This window comes from Ornithodoros turicata, chromosome 4 (genome assembly GCF_037126465.1).
Source record: "Ornithodoros turicata isolate Travis chromosome 4, ASM3712646v1, whole genome shotgun sequence".
NCBI classification, from domain to species: Eukaryota; Metazoa; Arthropoda; class Arachnida; order Ixodida; family Argasidae; genus Ornithodoros; species Ornithodoros turicata.
In genome coordinates, this window is record NC_088204.1 from 80,506,357 (window position 1) to 80,532,509 (window position 26,153).

Here is a 26,153-nt window from a genome sequence, read left to right on the forward strand (position 1 = left end):
GGTAGATTCGGGTTAAACCCGAATTTTACAGATTTCGTTCGGGGGGGTAAATATCGGGCGGATACGGGTTTAACCCTAAAAAGTCAGGCCCTAAGTATAACCTGCCACGAATTCTCGTCTCGCGGTTCACGTGACCCTTCGGATGGAGGTGATGCCGTGGTGGTAATTGTAACAGCTTAATAGACTTCTCCTTGTTTGTAAACAAATGACGTCATAGTGTCCGACAGCGCCACAAATTTGGTAGAGTTGAACTATACGCTCGAAGCTAGAGTTGAACAATGTCGCGCCCGAAAGCCACGGTCTCGAGGGGATTACGATGGTCCATGAAAGGGACGCGACCTTCGGTCCTACTTTTCTTTCAATGGGAGGCAGCGAACAAGTGCCCGTTCGTGGAACCCAACCCTCTCCTTTCGATTTGTTTCGGTTTCAGTCTGTCTACCAACGTCATGATGACGTTTCCCAGAGAGCTTAGCGCCGCTTTGAACTATGGGAACTTGCTGGTAACAAAGAAGGAGAACGTCTCCAAGCTGCTTCTGTCGGCCGATTGTCCACGAGGAGTCAAGGTCAGCGTAAACGAAACATGAAGGACAGTTCATTCCAGTAATCTCCCAGGATGCAACGCGTACGCAAGGAGCACTGGGATTTTCGGAAATCGTCTATTGTCATGGTTGGCCTCACAGCTGTGGGCATCGTCACGACTGTAGCTGTTGATGAGGGAGTGAAGTAGGCAGTCTCAGTGGTTTTGTGCATCTTCCAATTAGAAACCCGGGCTGAGTCCGAGTTGTTGTAAGAGGGATATTTTCTTGGTCACTTGGGCTTTCAATGAGTGCCGTGGTGGTGATGATGATGATGGCAGTGTGAACCCGCGCTCATTCGAAAAGTTGGCTTCATCGCGATGTTCTTTCAGCCCATCGCGTTCTAATTTTAACACCCGTTTTGGTTCAAGAGTAATGGTATCAAGACAATGCGAAGCAGCAATATGCGCATCATCAACAGGAAGCAGGCATGCAGCATGGCAGCTGCTGCAAAGGCGAATTAGCGAGCGGTGGTCTGGACATCCTCAACTCATTGGTACGTATAGAACATGGATTTCGCAAGCTCTCGCGAACGCCGTGAAGAAAGTTCATAGCATGTGAACTTTCCGTCGGTGTTCACTACATGGTGAAAGCTCAGCTCTCTCATGAATCCATGAGAAAAATGTAAAACGCACATAAGCGAGGCTGTAAACAATGGCGGCTAAAAAAGGTTGCCAGGAGGAATGCCACCTAATAGCCTGCGACGTAATTGCAGGGTCGGCCAAAAAGTCTCCCAGCAAACGCTTTTATCCCGCCTGAGAGAACGCAATTCAATAACGCCGTCCGTGGACCCAGATCTTTGCTCGACTCTGCGTCTCTTCGAGGGAAAGGCCAAGTAAATAAGAGAAACAACACGCCAGCTCGGTTGCCCTAAATGAGATCCGTGGTGTCTTTCCCCTCGACTTCACACATGTCGGACTCTGATGTTGGAAACAAGACGATATACTCGCGAAGTACGCAGATATGACTTTCATATTCGGCTAAAAGCAACAAAAGCACCGTTCTTTCTTTGTCGTTCGTGTCTGGCATGCTGCTCGGCGGTGTTTCTTGGCGGTTATGGACTGGAGAGATAGCAGCGGGAAGTGGGATATGCTCCACTCCTCAGGAGGGGAAGGGTAATCATAACGTGGCGTCAAGAGGAATAGGCAAATAGTAGGAATAAATTATCCTTCGCTCTCACATCGCAAGGTGTGGTGACAGCAGGTGTACAAACGCCGATTCAATTCGGGTATCCGCAAAGGAGCAGCCACATAAAAAGTGACATCAATTGATCTTTGAAGCAGACGATGCCGTAATGTCGCAGACGACAGACAAGTTTCGTCGTCGCGGTTGGCGCCCACGTGACGAGTCACGTGCGTAAGAGAAGTAACGGGAAATTGCTCAGCCTTTCAGACTATTACGGAAAAGTAACAGTGGATGTAATAGAAAAGGGACACTGAACTCTATCCGTGTATTCACACGAGCGACATACTCACGGAAGATTCCAGCAGAAGAAAAAGCGAAAACACTGCTTACAGAGACGAAGTTCCGTCCCGTGTTGTGTTGAGCATTCACACGGTGCGGAATAACGGGAGTGGCGTACTACGCGCATTTAGCAGACGACACTTAGCAGACGACGCCGCCAGCGTCTTTTCCTGTCGTCTGCTACGGAATATCTTGTGGCTGTGGCGCAGGATATTCCCCATGGTTAGCAGTGTACCTGAAGACACGACGCTGAGCGCTAGCGGTCACGTGACAGCGGGAAGCTATGACGTTTTCGCATCTTCCGCTTCTGGGGAAAAGGCGCTCATGTGAATACACCGTAAGATGCAAGAATTGTCTACCACCACTGTGGCACGCGGAGCTATGCGCCCACATTACATGGAACCAAAATCAAAGTGTCTACCATATCTCAGCCAACCTGGAGTTTCGTATCCGGAGTCGCGACCCCCCCCAGCACCACACCCGACGCGGCAACGACCCCACGCTCCCGTACAGCCCGTCCAAAGATAGACTCGGTCATGGTGGCTATACACTCCACCGTATCTCTCCCATCTTGACGCGATGACTGCTCCGAAGAAAACGAAGGTAATCTACGACCCACCCATGGCTGTTCCTTTTGCCCAAAAATAGCCACCCTCGCACACACACACAAAAAAGGACGCAGATATAACGGCGCTTCCCGGATCTCTTGTCTGGGGCTTCGTCGCCCATTCGTCAGATGGCAACCGTGTAAAGAGACGTCGTCGTCAAAGACGAAAAAGAAAAAAGTGTGGGTGTGAAAGAAGACCACAAAGAGAAGGGGGCGGTTATCCGCTGGGACTGCGATAGAGCTCATGTGGTTGACGAATGGTCCCCTTGTGCAGAGCGTGTTGCTCAATGTTGGAGTCTTGTCCAGGGCGTAAATGGTTCCAATTGTTGCGAGAATTCGTAGCGATATGTAGCTGAATTGAGAGTTATCTTTCGACGGGACACGCATTCTGGCCAGGTCCTGGTCGCATGACACTGCGAAAGTCAAAGTACACGTGACCATAGAAATGGCCCCGCCCGTGATCAGCAGCCAAGCATTTTGTATATAAGCAACGCAATTGCTGTTTCTGACCGTCGTTGTGTAATTTCTTACGACTTCGGTAATAGACCTTTTTACAAAAGCAAGCGCCACCTGTGGCACGCAAGGCCGCGCGGGAACTAAGAGCGCCTTAAATCATTACGAGACGGCCAGAGGCGGAGGTAGAAGAAGAACAGCAACATTCCCTGTGTGCGCAGCAGCAGCGTCAGCCGGGGTAAACCATATCCGAAGCAGACGACAGAGCAGTGTCCCTCAAAGTTCCCATGCTGCCTTGCGCCGCACGCTTGGTGGCGCGCGCGTCTTTTTAAAATCGTCTATTGATTTGATCCGATATCTTCCGCAGTAAAGCATGTAGTCTCGCAAATGATGTCTCGTACTAAACCGACCACTCCTAAAGCTGCGATGACGGCACCAGCGGTGAGACTCACTCCTCCGATACGATGGAATCATCGGCTTCGGAGGAATAAGCTATATACCAAGTCACCTGAGAAACACCGCGTAATATGCACTGGTAGATTAAGTTCATTCTCTCGGTTTTATGCCGATGGGAATATGTCGGTGAGCTCTAAAGCGGGATATAAGTGAAGTCAGACGACATGAAAATGATGTTGCCTGTGACGTGTCGCGAGCACAAATGGGTGATTCTGCCACAAACGACCGCTTGAGGATGTTTACGGAAATTTGTTACGAGCAGATCCACCGCGGCCAGGTGACAACCTTCTGCAAATCACTGTACAGGCAAGAGATTGTTGAACGCCATCGAAAGTATAGCTTGAATTGACTGTGACACTCCGCCCCCAAGTTATAAATGTAAAAGACTGTTGTATGCAAATGTAAACTTGCATTCTAAGCGTTTTACAGCAAGGTGGTGGCGGTTTTACAGCGAGAAGCCCCAAGCAGCAGTGAGTAGAAAACCCACAGCTTCGACACCGAAACCCGCAGCCAGCTGTGATATCATGGCGGGAATCTCCCCCTGTGATGCGGTAACGGGAGAGATCACGTGCTTACGGGAACCAATAGAAATGGTCGAGGCTTTGGCACCTCCGACGTCAGAGCTCGATGCAGACGGCAGAGGTACTTTGAAGGTTTAGACACAACATGTGGGAAAATATTTATTATTTCTAATAACTGCGTGCTCAGTCCTCGGGACTTCTGCGTGTTAAGTACAATGCGTGCACGACATATTGAATCACACACACACAAAAAAGTGTCGCAGTCTCTTTGACGGTGCGCGGAAAGGAAAGGAAAGGAATTTTTTTATTTCTTTTTTCATTTTTTATTTTTATTTTTATGTTTTATTTTTCCACGCCTGGGCCACTGAGGGAACGCAGCTAAAATACATTTGTTATCGCTCTCGAGAACATATAACTTTCGTCGCGCGACGAAGCCACAGAGAGAGCATTCTTTCTCCGCACCCACCATCGTGCCGATAGATTATCATTTCCGCTGTTGGCAAGAAGCGTCAATGATGGAAAGAAGCCATTCTTTCCCTAAAGTAGTTCGATAACGAAGGTAAACGGAGAAAAAAAGAAGAAAAAAGAAAGACGCTCGTGTATATAGAAGGACCCCGTCGGACACGTCCATACTCTTTCCAGGAGTGCGTTCTTTTTTCGCTCTATTTCGAAGCGCGATTTTTCGTCCGTTTTTTTTTTTTTTAGTGTGCTTCGGTTGGAAATTCTTGAGGCGTTCCTGTCTTTGTGTGCAAACCTCCTTATGGCTGTATTCGATAAAAGCGGAAAGTTTGCAATGGTGTTTGGTCTATAGACTGAAATGCCAACTCAATTCACCGATGTCTTTTGTATCGCAAAAAGCAAGTGCCGCTGGAAGCGCTCGTGGAAAACAATAATTGCGCTAGATTTTTCATTCGCTGTCAGCACCGCGATACAACTGTGACTGTGAGCGCTGTGCAGGCGAACAAAATGGAGAGAAGGCAGCAAGAAGGATTGCGATAGTGGGGGGAAGGAGGACTAGGACTACGGACTAGGACTACGGAGGACTACGGAAGGAGGACTACGCATGTAGACGCGGGCGTGATGATGGCCTATAGTGTAGCACACGTGACTGCCAATCAGACGGACGGGTTAGGCTCCCCGCTAAAGCCCCGGCACTCGCTGACTTTTCTTGAACTGCAGTCCTTCTTGGAGGTTCTAATATATACGTCCCGGCCGACTTCAGAAGGCTTAACGACAGCTGTGCGGAACGTCTGCAGGAATCCTCAGGGAATATCTCAATCAGCACAGCCAGTGGTAGGGTTCACCTGTTGCATCATATATTCAGTTGGGTTAGGTCAGATTAGATTAGATTAGGTTAGGTTTAGGAAGGACCTCCCACTGTTATAGACTGTCAAGTGCCCTGTTATTGGGCCACGAGTTTAATTGGTCCATTTCTTTCCGCGTTCGTTTTCCAGTGATAAGGACTACGACTGCAGTTTTCGAATTCTTTCTGCTCATTCATTTACCAATTTGTCAATTCATTTGCCCAATCTTTGGAGCATGCGCGCTTCATATATGCGTGGGAAAATACAGGCCAAGTGATCGTTGGTGGTATAGCTACAAAAGGTCATGTTGAAGACTGGGATATGATGGACTTGATTGCTGTGCTGTTTGAGGTTTTCCTTGGGTTTTCCTGCAACTATCCCTGACGGATATCAGCATAGTTCCCCCTGAAGTCTGCCCAGGACTCGTACTACCACCTTCCCACTCCTTCCCGCTGTCTTGGAAAGATGGTGCTAGCATGTAAAACAAAGCTTGCTATCTGAGGTTTTTCCTGCGGGTTTTTCCTGGCAGTTTTTCACACTGATTTCACCACAGATACCCTATATAGAAGGCGCGTGTCTGGAGGAAGCAGCATGGCTAGAGTCTGTGTCCCACATCCTTCGTGCTGTACTATAGTCATGGCCACAGTGGCCATGGTAGCGTGGTGCTAGCGCACAAGCTTAAGAAAAAGAAAAGAGAAAAGAGAAAAGAAGAAAAGGAAGACTATCTACAACACAGCAGACGATAACCTTTCCATCGATCACGGCGTTCGAAATCGTACCTTGGGCTGACACTTGCTTCTGCAAATATAGAGAGAGAAACGCACCAGAAAGACGGAAGAAGCAACAAGAGGTTGAAGGCGACACCAGAATGGATGTCCGTACGGTACGTTGAATTCCACCGTGATCGAAGACGCGGAAACGACATCAGCAGATGTCGCCAGCGACACCAATTAGATGGAAATAGAGACAAGGAGGATTTAATGGAATTTCTTCTTTCTTTTTGTTTCACCTAGTTTCTTCATGTCGAGCTACTGAAGCAGGGCTAACGCGAAATGTCAGGTACAGTGTGCTGGATCTGTCAACAAAATTCAACGGGAAAAAGACTATAGTGGCTAGTGGTTTCAGTGTTGTGCGACCCGAATTCTTTAAAAGTGCGCGATCAAAATACTGTACTCCTCTTGCAGCATTGAGACATCTTCTAAAGCTTACTAAGAGAGAGATGTTCATCATGTGTCTTCGCCCCAGAAAGCCAGGAGTGGCACTTGGCCTTTTAAAAAAGCAGGAAACATCATCACACAAAATATATCATACCAGTTTGGTCCCTGTATCTTATTGGAACATGCTACATTATACCAGTTCACCTATCTTCATAGATATGATTAATATGCCTTTCAGTTGTATGTTCCACACGAGTTCTCGGAATAGGTGAACACTCTCATATACTTCTCAACCATGGGCGTACCGAGAGAGGGGCAAGGGGGGTCGTGCCCACCATGGAACTCCAAGGTCGCTCGTGAAAATAGTCTTTAGTCATAGGTCCCGATGATTATTGTCAAATGTCATGATAGGAACATCTGAACACCCACACAGTGCGCAACGCCCGCCTGCAGAAAAAGATGTGGTAGGGGGGGTGGGGGTTTGCACTCTTGCCCCTCCCCTGGAAGCGCTTTGCACCCCCCCCCGCCCCCGTGGGCAAAATCCTGGGAACGCCCATGTTCTCTACTCAACTCTAGAGTCACTAAATAAGCTACGCTTCAGAGTAGCGACACTGAGCCGCCATGTTGTTTCGGATGACCTCCAGCGCCATCCACTTAGCGCTCTTCGAAGTGTCGTCTTCTTCCACTGCTGAACTTCACCTTCATCTATTTCTACTGCCAAAATAGAGGTGGGGCTGGAGGTCATCCGAAACAACATGGCGGCTCTTTTTGCCTCAGTGTCGATACTCTGAAGCGTAGCTTATTTAGTGACTCTACTCAACTCAACTGAACGTGAAATGTCTGACACGCTCATAAGGAATGCAGAAATGAAAAATGAAGAAGAAGTACGCAGGCAAGGATATCCTTGAGTCTGGCGCCCGCTCGGCCAACTCAACTCACTGCTGCAGGGCAGGTGTCCTGCGGACTTCTCCAGTGTCTCTGATGCACTCTACCGTAAGTTCATGGGCCGCGAGCATTGTGTGTTATTGCGACGTACGCCTGTTGGTATATGATATATTGACAGGCTCGCCTTTGCAGTCATTCGGAGGTCACGGCACTTCGATCGCTCTCGATCGACGTATAGACCCTAGATGGACGAGCCGAGAGGGCGTGCTATATACTGTAGTAAATGCCAGTATTGTACCTCTGTTGCAGCCTTGATGAGCTCCAGTACTGCTCCCGCTTGTTCTGCAGATGACTGAACGGAAGTTAGATCCCAGGGTCTCTCTGCTGGAGGGCAGACTGCAGGGGGAGTCACTGCCAGGTCAGAATTTATGGGCAACTATGACGCTTCCGGTTCCTGTAGAGTTGACAGCAACGAGGCGTCTTCACCTGTATCATTCGAACATTGGAACATGGGAGTGCTGTACAGGACTGTACGTGGCACAATGTGGCCTTCACTACGTCCTATCGATACCAGCTAGGCTGTGAGGCTAGCCCTATGTGCAACGAGTGTGGCGTACTTGCCAACGTCGCGCACATACTCCTCCGCTGCCGGACCTATGTCAACAAGAGGCGTACACTGCAGTCGCAGCTTGCCACCCTTGGCTGCCGCCCCTTCAACTTGTCGACCATCCTCGGCCCTTGGGACACCGCGGCCGACTCCAGGGCGGCCTTACGTCACGTGGTTGACTTCTTTGAGGCTACAGGCCTAAAGGACTCACTATGACCCCAGCAGCGCTCTCGGACACTCCCACCACCACGATCACGTCCAGCATCGTCATCGCCACTTCGATCATTCCCGTCATCTCTCATATCGTCATCACTGATCATTGTCACCACTCATATTAGACCCCTCCTAGAGTGGAAAACCTCCCCACTTCATCATCAATATATATATGTTGTTGTTGTTGTTGTACGTGGCACACGTGAAATAACTGCGGCAAAATTACCCGCCACACGTAAACACAGACACACAGGGACGAAAGCGTTCAAGCTATATACAGACAGAAGCTTTTCCCCTACCCTGTAGATTATATTAATGTACATGATTATCCTGTCGCGTGTATTAGGGAGAGGTGTGAGGAACAGGTTACATTACAAGGGCGTGTTCCAGGTCATGTGTGTGCTGGTTCCAAAGTTCAGCAGCTGAATGATAATTTGGGGTTGTATGTCATGCTCACAGTTGTGATCATGGAAAAATGCCGCTTGTCGTTGTGCAGTCTAGTGTTCTCTAGCTGATTTTTGCATGCTGCGTGTGACATATCGCTTACCCTTGATGTAGGCTTTTAGTGGATTAGAGATAACGTAGCACACGGCTGTGTGTGTTGGGATTAAATTTCGTCTGCCTGTGAATGTGCGCAAAGTACGACAATATACAGTATAGTCTATGGCATGTCAGGTGACTAAAAAAAAAAACTTAGAATTTGAGGAACTAGTTGCAATGTGCTAAATGTGTATGTACAAAATATAGGTGCTATGGCATATAGGAAACAAACGGATGTGAAAATCATGAACATGACTATAGGAAACAACCCAAATCAAGTCAACAACCTATATGGCTGTCAGGGGAGTATCAATCGGACTATATAAGTATATAGATTGCTTTTTATGGATCAAGATGGAACCCGCACTTTGTAGAAAGAGCAAATCTGAGCAGTGTCTCCGCCTTGGAAAGTATATAGAGGTCATCCGTTCCTTGCCTCTGACGGTTTACAACCTTAGTATTGCTCTCTAATAAACTGCGTTCGCAGGTTGCTCCATTCCTCCATGATCTTTTGAACTGGGAATTAAGGAGCTCGTAAACCATGCATGCAAGGATGACATTTGTATAGCATTGAACTCACCAGTGAATCGTCCTCTCAGCTTGTCGTTCACTCTACGGTAGAATCGTTCTTTGATTTCTCCGCGGTGTAGTAATTAACGACTTTTATTGCGTTCCATATTTCGGGTGCGTGGCGTGCTATTTACGAGCGATCTACCTCTGTTGGTGTGGCGGCATGTTCAGCTCGAGGGCCGACAGGTGGCTCGGGCTCGTGCGTCCTGGTCTGACTTCACGGGGAACTGTGGCGACATTTATCTTAAAGCTTCCTCCCTCTCGGTCCACGACCCAGGGAAAAACCCAGGGAAAAACACCCAGACAGCACAGCGGGCGTCGCGGGATCCGAACCCGGCCGGGTCACGTCCCAGCCTCGGCGTGGGAGCTAGTCATATTTCCAGGCACTCAGCTATGGTACGAATGATGTTTTTTTTTATTATTATTATTATTTCTTCGTTATGAACGAAAACCATCACAGGACTCCACTTGTCTCCACGAAAACGACGGCGGGAACTCGAAAGAGCCGAAGGGCGAAGAGGCGCCAGTCCATTGCCTCTTCCATTTTCCTCACATATGAGCTTCCTTTTCACCCCATCTCCCTTCCAGGGCATCTTGAAGGAGTCGCCCCTGTTGTTTTGTACAAAAACATCCATGCGGAAAGAAGAATCAAACGAGTTTTGTGAGGCTAAACCTTCCATAGAAAAAAAAGAAAGAAAGAAAAAAAAAAGAAGAAGAAGGAAGAAAGCTCCACGAGGGGTTCGAATAAGGGAACATTTCAAACTCGAGGAAATTTTACCTTATTCGAATCTATATACCAGATTGCTCGCACTTTTTACGTTCCATATCAGTGGGTGTTCCTTCTCGGCGGATCTTCACTCCGTATAGATTTTTCCTGAAATCCAATAGCGGGGCAACTTGGAAAAAAAGAAAAAAAAAAAGAAAAACATTGCCGGCCCCGTTGTTTTGTACAAAATATTTCTCTTGTAGGCAGAGGTACAAGGCGCATAAGCTCGTGCATTTGGCATTTGCACAAGCCCAGGTTTAACAAGAGAGAAACTGATGTTCTGAGGCTGGAACAACATAGAATGGACAGATACAAACGAAGCCTCAAATTTAATTCTAATTTATTTAATTTTTTTAAGCCTCGGTTTAATTTCACGAAACAGGAAAAATTTGTACAAATCGAGGCTGTCCATACCGGCGAAGACGTCGCGAACAGATCCGAACACTGGCACAACAATCTGCCGTGTTTTCCTCGATTTTTTTTTTAAATTTGCCGATTTATCGGTGGTTACACTAGGGCAGCATTTTGCGTCAGGTATCGTCCTAGCGCGACTTTGAAATCGCCCAACTATATACGTGTATGCCGGCAGTTGACGCCGATGTCGTGGCAAGATCGGCAGACAGAAGTCGCGCTAATATGACGAGGCTTCATTCTGGAGGGTCCCTTCACGTCCGCCAGGCGAAAACTTGCCATTCAGGGTTCACGGACAGTTTGAGATTCCGTGCCATAATCGTGGGCTGCGGCTTATAGATGGAGTCGTCAGAGAGGCTCAAACGACGATAAAAGCCAGAAGCAGGAAGTATTTTTGAAGTCAATATTGTTGTATTCATTAGCGTGAACCAGGATTACCGTACTTTGAGCTCGACAAACCAGTTACCGCGTCGGTTCACGCCAGGCAGATCCGCATCATGAAATGCTCGCCCGGCTGCACTTTTTAGTTGGTGACGGAAATTAACAGAGCTGAAATTCACCGGATGTCTCTCGCTGCATTCTCTGTGATATAAGAACACTGTGAAGCTTTCTACATTTATATTTGGTTCAGCATTTCTCGCGGTGCCGGACCACGCTTCGTGGACTACCTGACAAAGCGTGATTTACGACGAGAAGGCTCTGTGTATACCAAAATAAATTTAGAAAAGCATCAGTATTCTTATATTTTGAGTCCTTTTGCCATCGCGGACCTGACTCTCCTTTGGTGCTATTCCCTGTGTGTGTGTGTTTGAGAGCAAAAAAAAAAAAAAAAAAGAAACATGTAGAGGGAGAGAATATGAAGAGGGTGAGTGAGTGACCTGGTCATCCTAAGGCAAGTAGTCGAGTCAGCTTGGGTGCAATGCCTAATCGTGGAATTACATAATTATGAAAAATATTAATAAAAATAATAGTAAAATTAATAAAATAAGTTAATAGTAAAGAATAAAAAAAAGTTAAATTAATTAAATAAATAAAATTTAATAAAAATAAATCAATAATCAAATGATAATTAATAGTAATAAAAATGAAAATTGGTGCTCAAGAAGGTTCCGAGTACCGTCGACGAAGTTCCTTACTAAAATCATTTTAATCCGTCGTGCGCACCAAATGCTTTTAACCAGTGCGGTGGCTATATGTAGTGCTGTATTACCCCAAGCAGCACAATGTACTGAAAGTCGAGTGCAATATGGGTGGACGGGTAGGTGGAAGACCTTGAACGAACTGGTGAAACTAAGGAACGTTCATGACGAAAACCCGAGACTGGGAAAAGACTAAAAACAGACGACACAACACAAAGTGACTGTTGTGTTGACTGTTGTTGTGTTGGCTGTTGACTGTTGTGTGACTGTTGTGTTGTGTCGTCTGTTTTTCGTCTTTTTCCCAGTCTCGGGTTTTCGTCATGGATCTTAGCCACCAGCTCGCTTGCTTTTTAACCATTTTATCTGTAAGGAACATTGATAAGACACAACCATACCGTCCACCCCTATTGCACTCGACTTTCGGTACATTGTGCTGCTTGGGACGCGAGATCACAGCGATATTGCACCTGGTTGCCCAAGTTCACCTTTCAATGTTACCCTTTCTCGGTAGGGGAAACATCCCATGCGGACTTCCTCGCAACCTGCCTCCGGAATCTATCTTTGCCTTTGGCAACAGCACGTGTGGTTGCAACGGATTCAGAGAAAAGAATATAGCACAGGAAGGGTAGGTTTCTCCAATGGAAACAACATGTGTTGCCTCCGACAAGGACGCGGGCCAGGCGAGCTCCGTCCTTATCCCGTTTTATACGTGCACGTGCGCAGTAGGTCCGGACAGACGCGCACCTGTCGTGCATCATAGCCAATAGAGAGTTTTAGTGTAGCGTACGCTATCTCTTGTGTACGCAAAGGCGGCAGCGTACGCTACACTAAAGCTATCTAATGTCGCAGGATTTGAAGCCGCAAAGCCATGATGTTGCAGAGGGAGATTAGATTAGATTACGAGTGCAAGAAGATAGAGAGCGTGTTGGCTGAATGGTAGTATATGATAAGCGAACGTGTCCGTCCTCTTCCCATGCGTTCGTTTATCATGATGTAGATTAGATTAGATACTCAAAACGAAAACACGGGGATAATCAAATAAAAAGAGTATATATAATGTACATAATGTATAATGTACCACAGCCACGCTATCTTTTTGCGCTACCTGATTATGCTTGGAACCCCGCGTCCCTTACAAAAACAACACAAGTCCATATTCAACCTCTCACGACGTAACTTATCACCATCAATAACAACACATCGACAAATCGAAATGCGTGTCTGTAGGATAAACATCAAAATTGCATACAATTTCTGAACATGTTTGAGAAGACCTTCATCTGTGGCGCACAATTTTCTATGAACTTGACTGGATTTATTTATTTACTGGTTTATAGATAGATAGATTGGTTCGTTTACATTGATTTATAGAACCTAGAATGAAGAGGAGTTTGTCTTCAACAGCGTGGCAGAGGACGGTAAAAGTGTATGTTTGAGATGGTAGAGCAGTTACCTTCACAGACGAATTCCAACACTAATTGCACTACAGGCGCACATTTTTTTTCACAGTGTAAGTTCCAGTCCAGACAACGACAGTGCTAGTAGTCCTAGTATAAGTTATAGTCCAGTCCAGTCCAGGCACAGACCATCGAAGCAACGCGTGCCTATTTTCTTCCACATTTTTCTTCCTTTTGCACAAACGAGCAATCCGTCTTCCCCAGGGAGTCTCTTTGCAGGAGACGCGCTATCACGCAGGAAGAAGTTCCTGAAAACGGTTTCCTTACATCGAAGACGGCCTTGAAATCATCCCCAAAAATTACTCGAACCGTTACGCCGCGCAGCCAGGCAGCAGACGAACAAAGCCTAGCCGCACGATTTCACTCGCGGAAGTAAGTGGTAAATAATGCAGACATAATGTCCCTCCATTAAAACAGCAGACGAACCCCCTCCGCCACTTAGACGGCAGCAAGAATTTCTCGCAGGTGGAAAGAAGGGCAGACACGGCCGGACTGCAGGTATAATAACCCTGCAGGTGAAGGGGGAAAGTATTCTTGAAATACAAATAACACGCGCCGAGGGATTTCCAAATTATCCATAGGAAGTTGAAATGAGGCGCGTGATAATGTGTGCGAAAGCTGGTATATACTGCTCAAGTGCGCGATTGTATATCTCATAACGGTCAAAAGCCTCATTGTTCCGAATAATCCCACAATTCCCAAGTGTCTCATTACGTTGAAAAGCTCAGCTCGGTCAAACAAAAGTGTTTGATCACGCACAAAAGCCGGGCATTAAAAAAAAAAGAAGAAAAAAAGAAGGCGTCAGCTCAGAGGGTCGGTTACTTCATTGAGTTGCAGGTCAATGAATCATAATTTCGCTGGGAATCAAGGTTATTGATGAAATGACCTACGGGATGAAATGATCAACGGAACTGATCTGTAATGGAATTATAGCTGATATCATTTTCTTTTTTCTCAAATTCTTCGCTATGACGGTGAGCGACTGACTTAAGCATATACTTAATTAAAACCTGCGTGAACCATCCTACCGCGGTTAATATTACGCCTCTATCAATTTATTTTATTGTCATCAGTTGTAAACAATTAATAAATTGTCGTGCGAGACAACTTCTTGCAGCGTTTCCAATCCAGTCGATGGTCGTCGCCCTTCAAGCAGATTGGACGAGGCTGCGGTTCAAGTGGATGAGGAAATTTGCTCAAGTGCTCTCGGAAGAGATTCCAAGAGATGCCAGCAGGGGCGTGCTATAAACACGGTCGGCTTCTTAATAGGATCGTTCACTGCAACATCATCCTCTCCCCATCTGGCTTAATTTACTTAAACGTCGTTCCATTAAAGCGCTTTCAACAAGCCGTATTTCGGCTGAACGTTATGCCGAAATGGTTAGATGTCGAACCGTTCGACGTTCGGTGAAATATTGTATTCGAAATTCAAATTCCGCATCCCTCTTCTTCTTTTTTTTCATGCGGACTTAAGCGTGAACCGCATGGCCCGAAAAGCGTCCGAATTCTTTCCGAACCGAATTCGGGACCGAACTTTTTTCGGAGAACAGAATTCCGTGCCGAATTCGGCCCGATCTGGCCAAGCCAGATTTCTCCTCCGAAATGGGAAGTGACGCCAACCGAAAAAGTAGGAGCATCCAATAGCTATCCAGCCGGAAGGAGAACCATAGCAACGATGACGTAGCAATGGGGTTGACTGTTGCTGTGTGTGCGATTTCTACCCCTATGAATACAGGGATTATCTCATTGACCCGGATGGTTGAAAGGCGATGTTCCCCAAGGCCAAAAGTCTTCGGCCGAAATTCGGGGTGCATTTCGGTGGCATGCGGTGATGCACAGAAAAAAGTTCGGACCCGATTTCGGTTCGGCCAGTTTTCGGACAATTTTTCGTGCCATGCGGTTCACCCTTTAGTTGAAATTCTTGGTTTTCGAAGTGATACAACGTAAATCGTTTCCTAGGCTAACTTAACGCGGCTTATCCTATTATTACCTTTCTTAACCCATCCGAAGTCCCCATTTTTTTTCCTTTGGCCTAATAAATATACCCCCCCCCCAGCAATCCGAAGTATCGCCCTGCCTAATTCAACACGGTTCCGCACACCCCAACACGACCAAGATGCTCGCGCGACCGAAAGTTGCCCCAGGCAGCACATCATCTTTGCTCAATATTGGACCAATATTGGCAATGCCGGCCCAATATAGGTCCAATATTTGTCCAATACAGGTCCAATAATGGTCCCACATAGGTCCAAGATTGGTCCAATATCGGCAATATTGGACCGATATCGCTAATATTGGTCCAATATTGGCCCAAGATGTTGTGCTGCTTGGGGCTGTGGAGTATAGACCTTAAAAAAAAAAACGCCCTCAACTACAAAAACTAATGACAACAATAGTAATAACAACGAAATTTATCGACTCGTCGTTTCACCTTTTCTCATTCCTCTCACAGATTCCACGTTCTTTCTCAATCATGCCAAAAGCCCACGTTCCACATACACAATCTCCATCCTGTCACTATATACGCGCACTCACTTTCATCGAATCGAAAGTTCCCTATACACAGGTACCATCAAAATGGATTTGAAATGCGCAACAAATAATCGTACGGAAAGATAGAAAGTACAAAAAGAAATATGAAACGAGCGAGGAGACACTCTTTAAAAGACCCTGTTTCTGACTCCTCTGCAGCTCACTTCGCACGAGGGGCAAAGACGGTAAGAACTGCTATCCGAGCCATCTCTTTTTTTAACTGCCGCTACTCTATTTACCGTTACTCGCCTTTCGCCGTTTTTTTACGTCCTGCACCTATTTCCGGTGTCGGGACTTCTGCGTACACGGACGAAAACGGAGGGAAATGCATGGGCGAACGTGATGGCAGGTTACAAGTCGTAAAGATAGTAAGAACGAAAAAGATATCTCATATTGGAAGGACGGTGTCGATGTTTGGAAACGTGTCATTACCGTCGAATAATTTCGGTTTCGGAATGGTGGTTATTAATTTCTAGCAGGTATGACGATAGAGCTGACGTGTCGTAGTTTGTCTACGAGTGCTTTTTAGTAGTCTTTTACTGCCTGTCATTGAATTCGGATCTGTTGCTTGGAATTGTATTGGTCGTTCTAATGTGTCTCGTCTAGACTCGGTCTTGAGGAGGTTTTTGATTATCGCCTACCGGAGGTTCCCCTCTTATGTCACAACGTTTCCCTCTGGGTCTTTTTTTTTAGCGATCGCCGATCGAGCCGTGATATTATTTTTTTATATAAATGTATTCATAACCTTTTGGATGCTCGATCTATACTTGACCTTGTGTGTTTTCATGTACCCGCGCGCACTGTCCGACACATGCACTTGTTTTATGTAGACAACATACGTGCGAGACAGTCGCCCACCCGCCGCATTCAGTTATACTTCAACTCGATGACTTCTGAAATTGACTTATTTTATCCTTCTTTTAAACATTTCAGACGGGAGGTTCTCAGTAACCTCAACTTGTCATTAGGGTGCACTGCAATCCTAGGCTTTTGCTGTTTGCAGACACCATAATAAAATATGTATGTATGTATGTATGTAGGTAGGTAAATAAATAGGAAAAGTAATGTTGTACTGTTGGTAGTAGTTGTAATACGTACACACTAAAAGCTATGGTAATGTTGCAGTCGCCGGATTCTCAGTCAGTGTCTTGAGATGCAGCAGAGATAATCGGTCTGGCACAGTCCTGGACAAGAACTGGGATAATAAACGCGATGTTCCTTTTGTTCGGTTTAGAAGAAACGTAATCTTTGACAGCACCCAAGTAGGAGACTATGGGGGTAAGAAACTGAGACAAGTGCTGAATGAGGGATATAGATTCTGAGCACTCGACGGGTGGTGAATGGGGAACGTAAAAACTGATCGAGCTCTTTGCAAGTGGTGAACGAGGGACATAGAAGCTGACCACTCTGCAGGTACTGAATGGGGGTTACGTAGGCTGTGCACTGTACGGTTGCTGATTGCGGGACATAGAAGCTGACCACTCTGCTGGTACTGAATGGGGGATACGTATGATGTGCACTGTACGGTTGCTGATTGCGGGACATAGAAGCTGACCACTCTGCAGGTACTGAATGGGGGATACGTAGGCTGTGCACTGTACGGTTGCTGATTGCGGGACATAGAAGCTGACCACTCTGCTGGTACTGAATGGGGGATACGTAGGATGTGCACGCTACGGTTGCTGATTGCGGGACATAGAAGCTGACCACTCTGCAGGTACTGAATGGAGGATACGTAGGCTGTGCACTGTACGGTTGCTGATTGCGGGACATAGAAGCTGACCACTCTGCTGGTACTGAATGGGGGATACGTAGGCTGTGCACTGTACGGTTGCTGAGCGGGGATCTTGCATAATTCTCTGCAGTTCCAATTCAAGTTCAATTCTGCAGTTCAATTTCTGAGACAGTTCGAAACGTTCGAAACGCCTACTGGAACAAAACCACTTCTTTATATGGCGAATTCGGGTGGTCATTTCGCGGCAACACGGCCTAGCACTCAGAAATTGCTAGTTTGGCGCCCGCGCTGGATCACGTGACCGTTGTCACCCGAACATGAGTGCCAGGAATTTAGAGGTTTTAGTCGCTTGGATCACGCTAGGGACATCACGGTCGCTCGTCTTCGGGTTCCGTCGTCTGCTAACCCTCGTGAACCTCGACGTGCGGGCCAATGCGGGCCCTCGCCTCCCGCGCAGTGCGGATGTGACGACACCGGATATAGTTTGGCAGCCCACTGCCCGGGTGGTATCGAGACCGGGCGAAAAAAAAAAGTGCTAAAATTTCTGGCGTTCGGAAAACGCCACGCGAACACGTGACATTGCTACGCTTTGATCAAGCGAACATGACTGCTCGGGATCTGGCACAAAAAAGAAAAAAAAAAAAGTTGCCACGAAATGACCAGCCGAATTCGCATTCTCGAACATGTCCCGCTACCCACCATCTCCATCGTCATTGTCATCATCGTCGACTTTGCACACCGCGGTGTCTACACAGTTTTCCACGTCTTATATATACGCCATTTTACTACGATGTGCATTAATCAATCAAATCATTACACCTCAAAGAAGCTGAAACCTTTCTCGGGTCTCATCCCCAGTGAAGGCCACAAAATCGTGTACCGACGGCGCAGCCGCAATTTCCAGAACACTTGCCCCCGTACATCAGCCGCAGCGATCCGTATCGACAACCTGCGGTTTCCTGCCTCTTCTTCGGGAGCTATTTGGAGCACTTATTGAACGCATGAGGAGAGACATTCCACTCCGATTTCTGTCTCTTTTTTCTTTACTAATTACCGCCCATTTCGACTCGCGCGCTCCTTCGAGGTGTTTCAGCCACGTGCGAATACATTTTCCTTTCATCGTGAGAGAAAATCGAACGGGATCGAACATCACAAACGAGCCGTAACTCGCGCGTTGGTGAAATCATTTTCCGAAACAATTTTCTGGTGAATAAGGCGGATTTGTCCTCAATCTCGCCGCACGAGTATTGGTTGTAAGGGGGGGGGGGGGATCGATGTGAGGACGACGGCATTGTGGGTCGAAATTGGAAAGGTTTGCAGATTATGAAATGCATGTTTCGTTGTTTATGGCGCTGAAACGTGTCTTCAAATTGCTTTTATTATGATTTCTTGGAAACGTGATCGCAAAAATAAAGATCGAGTTAGCTGTTGATAAGACTGGGATTGGAACTTTAGAAGGGATATGGTGTTTCAGATATGTGTGGAGCAGGAAGGCTGATTAGATGACCTTATCATGTAGTACATAGTAATCTCTAGCTGCTTTACGCCGGTTTCACATTTGTTTTTGACGGAGCCGAACCTGACCCATTGGAACCCGCCGGGGTTCGATTTGCCCTTGCGTTCTAGTTTTGAACCAAACGGACGACAAATATGGTAGTGTGAAACCCACGCCACGCGAACATGTTACATTGCTACGCTTTGACCAAGCGAACGTGACTGCTCGGGATCTAGGCAAAAAAAGAAAAAGAAAAAAGTACCAAATTGCCAAGTTGCCACGAAATGACTACCCGAATTCGCCATAAAAGTATTCTAAATTGCGAAGCTGCGTATTTCAACCAATCGCGCAGGTCCGCCCATAAGCAGCGTCACAGACACGAGGAACTCAAGAAGCCCTTTCGGGTGAGCGCAAGGCCGACCGCGTCGCTCATGATCATTGTTGTATCGGGACTTAAAGTTACGAATTATTATTATTATTATCATCATCATCATCATCAAGAAGCCCTTTCACAAGCCTTCACATCTCATAGCAGCGTCTACATGAATGCGATAGAAGAGCCTCATATATCAACGCGTGTCAAACGTTATAATCGAGGGGTTCGGGAAGACGCCAAGATAGACAGAGGAGGGAAAACTGTTATTCTGTTTAGAAAAAAACAGTCTCGGCAGTGCGAAGGATAAAACAAAGACTCCATCCTTTCCCTCGAGAAATCAGCGACCGCAGCAGACGAAAGACACCCTTTTTTTTTGCCCCCTGCCTCGTGTTTTCAATATAACGCTTCACTTCAACTAAATCGCCGAGAGGGGGAGCAATATCTGCGCGCCATATATAGGCCCGTGCATGAACTACATACACCGTGTGGGAAGCCCAGGTGAAAAACGATGCGGCCGCGTGTCGTCTGCTTGGAAAGGCGGGATGACAAATGACACCACTTGCGTAGAGCTTGTCGCGCTGATAGCGGGCTTTGCAAGACGATGGATAGGACAGGGTAGGATAGGACAGTACTCTTCTTCTTCTTCATCTTCATCTTGGTCGCGCCTTTCTGACCTTCTTTGTTTGTTGATCTTCTTTCTTTGTTTCTATTGCAGGCAGCTTCGTCATCGTGATCTGGGCCGATGAACTAGCGAACTCCGGTGGTGGTGGTGATGCCGATGAACTCAGACTACCAGGGTTGTCAACGTCACTTTTAAAAAATAAACAAAAAAATGGTGTTCCTTCACGATTTTTTTACGGACGATCTATCGAACAGATTTTTGTTCCGAAAACGGCTTTGGTATCAGGCGACCGAAGAGATCAGATGTTCTCATTGGAACAACTTCATAGCTTTTATAATTAAAAAGTTAGAAAATTAATTACCACTAATTAATTAACAAGGGGCGATGAAAAAAAATATTTTTGGATAGACCACACGACTGCCAAACACGTACAGTTGGTTCCATTTGTGTCCATCACTTCGTTTTTTCTTTAGCCCCTGGTCCGTTTTCGGTGGGACACCCTGTAGACGAGCGCTACATACAGATGCTGACAGAGGACAGCAGGGAGGAGCCGGAGGTAGGGGGGTCAGTGAACATCTTGGGCCGACTTCATTGGGAACTGTGGCGACAGGCAATCCTTACCCTCAGAGAAACATCGGATTGCACAGCCACTGGTAGAGTCCGAACCCATCACCGCTCGGATGACGTTACTTAGCCACCACCAATCAGCCAATCCGCTCTTCTGGGCCCGCTGGGTTTTCCGGCAGACTCTCCAGCCGGCAGACTCTCCAGGTGCATGTCGAGACAGGTCCCCCAGAAGTTGACCCATGGCGATTATATTAGCTCTCCTGTGTCTCCTTCCGTTTGTCCACATCCATCCATGTCCATGTCGTCCGTGTCCATGAACCGATCATAACCACAGTTGATTCGGGGAGCTAACACGAAATAAAAACACATGCACACACGCACACACCAAAAAAGAAGAAAAGACAGACATAGGTGAGCATAATACAGCACCATTTTCAAACCGGCCACGGAGCAACACCAGGTGCGAACGCAAACACACTTTCCCCAGCTAAGTGAGTATACAGGTGCCAGTTTGCTGTTTTTTTTGTTTTTTTTAATCTTTGTACACGTCCAGGACCACCTGTATTGGTGGCTCGAAGAAGTCGCCGGCGGTGATACTCCAGAAGCGTAGAGTTTATAGCCTTCTTTCTTATATACTTTTTAACATTGGAACACATCAAGAACAACCGAAAGATATGGGGGGGGGGGAAACCGGTTCGAGGTGTCTTTCATTTCGCCGACGCTCCGCCTACTAAGCACGTCTCGAAGTCTGCGCGCCACAGGGATGCCCTACACCCGCCCTTTTTGTAACCACACTCTAGCGGTCGCTTGTGGCACAATCGCCATCTTGTCCTGGTCACACGTCATACGTAACATGAATTTGAGGTCGTGTGACTTTGTTTTTTATTCTGTTTTGGCGCAAGCCAACGTCTCTCTGCAAGCACAAAAGGATTACACCGCATTTCGCTACCGCGAATTTATGCATGGTAGCTTATTTTCCCCGAGCTCTCGCGCACCGCGCACAGTCTGAGTGAGTCTTCTAGCTCGGACGTCGTTATGACATCATTTGGGAGTCACCGCCAGTACGAGACTTCATGTGCAAACCTGCGTGTCTTCCTGCGAAAATTACTTAGGTCTAAAGAGGTTACGAAACGACGCGCAGAAACAGTTCTCTCGCTGAGATGTCGTCTGCTAGGATGTCGTCCTCTGCCAATCGCCGCAGACGACACATAGACTTTCTGTGGCTACAAGTGGCTATCCATGTGGCTCATTTCGGCTACGGCCGCCAAGAGACAGTCGTGATTGGCGTCACGTAACTCTCCTCTCTCCCAATCCTCCTCCCTCTAATTTGACCACGTCTTTATATTCCATCCACGGTTACAGTTCCTTCGAAGGAAGATCCAGAAAACCCAATGAAAAGTTTTGGATCACCCTCTCTTTCATCGTACGCTATGTGAAGGTAAAATTGGCGTACGCACACATTTTCAACGGGAGAAAATAAAGTATTCACTAATGTTGTTTGGAGTACCATTCTATTGATTACAGTGAAACCTTTTAGGGTAAAAGACGATTTCACCCGCCGACCGTCGATGCATGCGACAACGAATTTTCGTTTCATTGGATATCTACCCGTCGAATCGATTTTAGTCGCGATTGGGATTTTTATGTGAATTATCGACTTTATATATCCAGTGCAGCCCCCGGAACGGCAGGCATATATCTTCATTTCATTTCATTTTTAATACCTTAAGCACCCCGTACAGGGTAATTATTATTAGGGGTCATGGTCATTATTATATGATGCAGAACCTTCTTCTGCGTATAGTCCTGCATCATATCCCTGCAAAAGCTGTGCAGCACAAAGGTACTTGATGTGCGATGAAGGGAGACAACAATAGGGCTCTGAAAATATCAAACTGGTAAACGCCGCAGGAAAAGTTATAAAACAATAGGAGTGCTGCTTCGTAGGGAGATCGGCACCACTTGTTATATTTTGTCTCCCGGAAATGCGTTGTTTACATACGCTGCCTGAGGTCAATTTAAGCACACAGTGATGTGAACAACTGAGGGGTAAGGCAGGGGGAAGGATATCGGCCCCTAAATCTGCTCCTGGTTCCGTGTCGCACCTCTACGTGAGACTTATTCCGTATATGACACCCCGCGTGTTCTTAGTGAAGGGGAGGGATATTGCGAAGAACAAACGAAGGGAATGAATTAGTATTTTAAGTGGTCTTGGAAACCTCCTCCTCAATTGTAAAATTTGGAAACAAAGTGCTCAAATGCGCACACTGAATGTGCGCTGTGCTGGAGACGTCAATATCACGTCAGCCATTTCTGCTGCAAGCGAAAATGAAACTGGAACTGGTTACGACTCATGTACACTTTACAGGGCCCCAGGATGCCAAGGTGGCTGAACAGTAGCTCCCTCTGTGGGAGGGAGTTAGTACTCAGACCACCTCACAGTCGCCACCTCGTTAAAGGTTGCGAAATAGGTGCATTGCATTGAGATTGAAACGTTAGATGGAGCCACATTTGAAATCAGGCGCGTCAGGAGCACCCGGTGATTTTGAAACGTGGAACTGCTTGCCGTAGGCGACTATCGCAAGGGGGTGTTGGATCTGCAGATTTTGGGGGTGTTAGGGGGTGTAGGGGGGGTCTGGATAAATCACTGAGTGGAGCCCAAGGGAAGAGATGCTGACACTGGGACACACGGATATCTAAGATACGATACTGGAGTAAAAAGAACTGGGCAAGGTATGGAGGAAATAAACCAAAGGAGACCGTGCACCGCATTTCCCCAATGCAGAGAATTGTGGGAGAAGTGACGTGCGCTAAACCAATGGAAGTTCACGGGCTCTAAGCGCCGCTATTTGCACAGGGGTGGCGCAAGGTTCAGATTTTGTAACCACCCTCAAGCGGTCGCTTGTGGCAAAATCATCATCTCGCCCCTGCCCTGCGTAACAGGAAACGTCACCTTGCAGACACTGAGTTTTTGGACCGAGCCGCAGTACTTGCGAGGTGGATTCAGGGACCACCCCCAGGTGGAACAAAGTAATCCATGGGACATCCCACAGATATCGTGCTGGGAGATCGGGATCTCCATGGGACATTATACTTTTGACTATATGTTCGTCTACAGGACATACTGAGGACATCCAGGTGGCCGGCCGGGTTTGTTGAATTTTGTGGATATCCGCGTAATAATTCTTACGGATACGACATGGATATGTATAGAGCTTGTGTGGAACATAGGATGTTTGCGTGATTTGTGATTTTAATTAGGCAAATGCAAATTTTCAACAGTTTCGGTTTCATAAATGCGGCACATTTAAAAATGCATGCCATTATCAAAATTTTTAAATCTTAATTGTTCGTTTCTATCATTTCCCATAACGAACAACAACGCGTCGTTTTTCAAATAAGTAAAAAAAAATGGAGAAATGTAAAAGGTTCCGAGTGTGTCCAAAAAGCTCACTTCCAATAGCAAAGAGATTTGACAGGGAATAAACATGGTAGTCGTATATAGTTAGCTGCTGGCCTCTGTTAGTTCTGGTTCTTCTACCTACATGCGGCTCAGTCATCTCACCGAGGAAAGGACTTCGAGTCGGCAAGCGAATAACCAACGATCAAAAAAGATAGGCACGGAGGACTACTTCAGCTTCATCATCATCATAACTGCACTCTAAGAAAAAAAGGAGTAAAACGGCGAGTAATTGCAGCTTCTACCCCCCTAGTCTGCAATTACTCCCCATTTTAGTCCCCTAACCCAACATTTAGTCCCGACGTTTACTCCCCAGGACTGCAAATTGTCACTAAACTTCGCGAATGGTCTCCTGAATGCAAAAGTCTACGTAAATATGTGCCCTTGGTCAATTTGAACGACATAAGGCTGTATAACTCACACAACGTAGCAATTTTCCAGCCACACAGAGTAAGAAACAGTTATCACATCTTTCTTCGCAAATTGTGCCCTATGTATGGCGCAAGATTTTATATCACTCGATATATCACGGTTGACGGTTTGCTTGAAAGTATTATCATGCATGCGAACCAATTATGTACCTGGGACTCTTACAACAGCGCGTGAAATGCGGTCTTCACTCTGTGACATTCATTTACTCCCGTGCATTTACTCCCGAAAGGGACTATTTTTTGTGGCAAAAGGAGTAAAAGTACTCCTTTTTTTCTTAGAGTGTGCTGCTTCCTGAAATGTCACGTGTAAAACAGGGACCAGAAAGTGCAATGCAAAACTTATTTTTCTTACAAACAAACTTTTTTCTATGTAGCTTTGTTACCTGCATCAAAATAATCCGTGTTACGTAAAAAAAAGCTTTACTGTATAATATTAATTAAAGGCGAATCAGATATTACGAAGTAAAATGAGTGAATAGTGAAAAAAAATCACTTGAATCATGCCTTGGGAGAACAGAAAAGATCCAAGTCACCGTACCCCCTATCCCAGAGTCATAACGCGTGTGTGTCTTTACATTTCCATCTTTAACTGTTGGACAACATAAAAGTACCGATATAGTTCTGAAAAACTTGTCAACGTTTCGAGCCTGTCAACATTCTTCCGCGAAAATGCTCATTAAAAAAAAATATTTATTGATATTTTCATATCTTTGTCTGCAGTTCGCCTGCAGTTTAGCCTCGCATCCAGCCGGTTTACGTTGTTTTGTTTTGGACGCAACAACTGTGCACGGTCGACGACTGGCGCTTCCACTAGTGACACAAGGTTTCACCATACGGCGGAGCGTATACATTGCAGCTGGCTAGCTTATAGTCGCGTGCGTTCTCAATAGATGGCGTATACGAGTCATCTCACTGTTGCTGGATCAGGGACTTCGCGACTTTGGGTTGTTTCAGAAATCTGATTAATGCTCAACGTACAGCAGAGGTATTACACATCTGAAGTGTCGACATATTACGAGCTCTCACAATAACATACGGCGTCCTGCTCGCTGCTGGTAGCCAAGGTCGTGTTGAAGACTTGGAGGTGGTGGGTTCGAATCCCACCACCGACTGTGCTGTCTCGGGTTTTCCCTGGCCTTTCCGAACCCATTCCAGACGAATGTCGGCACATTTCCCCCCCTGAAGTCGACCCAGGACACACACTAACCCTCCTGTCCCCCACTCCTTCCTGCTGTCCTCCCTCCACCTGTTCATATCTGTACGCCGCTCATAGTCACAGTTGCTTCGCGGTGCCAACACGGAATAATAAAAAAAACAATAACCCCAACAACACGGGATATCCTCTGGACGTACGAATGATGTCCCAACGAGTTCGTACATCCTATGGATGTCTCTCAGATATCCATAGGACGTACAAATCCGTTAGGACATTGTTCGTACACCCATGGGACATTCGGTGTTGTTGGGGAATATACAGTTTATATGGAACTCACTTCCACGTAACATCGTCACCATCCGGGATACCTCCACTTTTAAGACGCACTAACCGATTTGTTTTGTAATAACTCTTTCAACTTTACGTACGCCATTTGTTTCTTGTTTTGTATTACATTCGTTATATGTTACTGTATTACTTATTTGCGTAATATTGTGCGTTATTTGTGTATTACTTATACGTGTTTCAAATGATACCATGTACTTGCCGCACATGTAATTGTGTTATGTTATTAGATAGCTTTAGTATACCGTTGATAATTGTTATCGGGACCAGTCGCAGTGGTGCGTGACTCAGAATCTTATCCACTGATTG

General features: G+C 46.4%; 1 long non-coding RNA gene across 1 annotated transcript in view; it reads left to right on the forward strand.

Annotated features, from left to right (window-relative positions):
* LOC135393541 (uncharacterized) overlaps nucleotides 1–20,075 on the forward strand; it is a 33,024-nt gene extending 12,949 nt beyond the window's left edge. The window contains exons 2-3 of the long non-coding RNA XR_010422670.1: nucleotides 12,180–12,293; nucleotides 19,979–20,075. This is a non-coding gene — a long non-coding RNA (uncharacterized LOC135393541). The remainder of the gene's footprint in view (nucleotides 1–12,179; nucleotides 12,294–19,978) is intronic.
* Nucleotides 20,076–26,153: the final 6,078 nt, after the last annotated feature.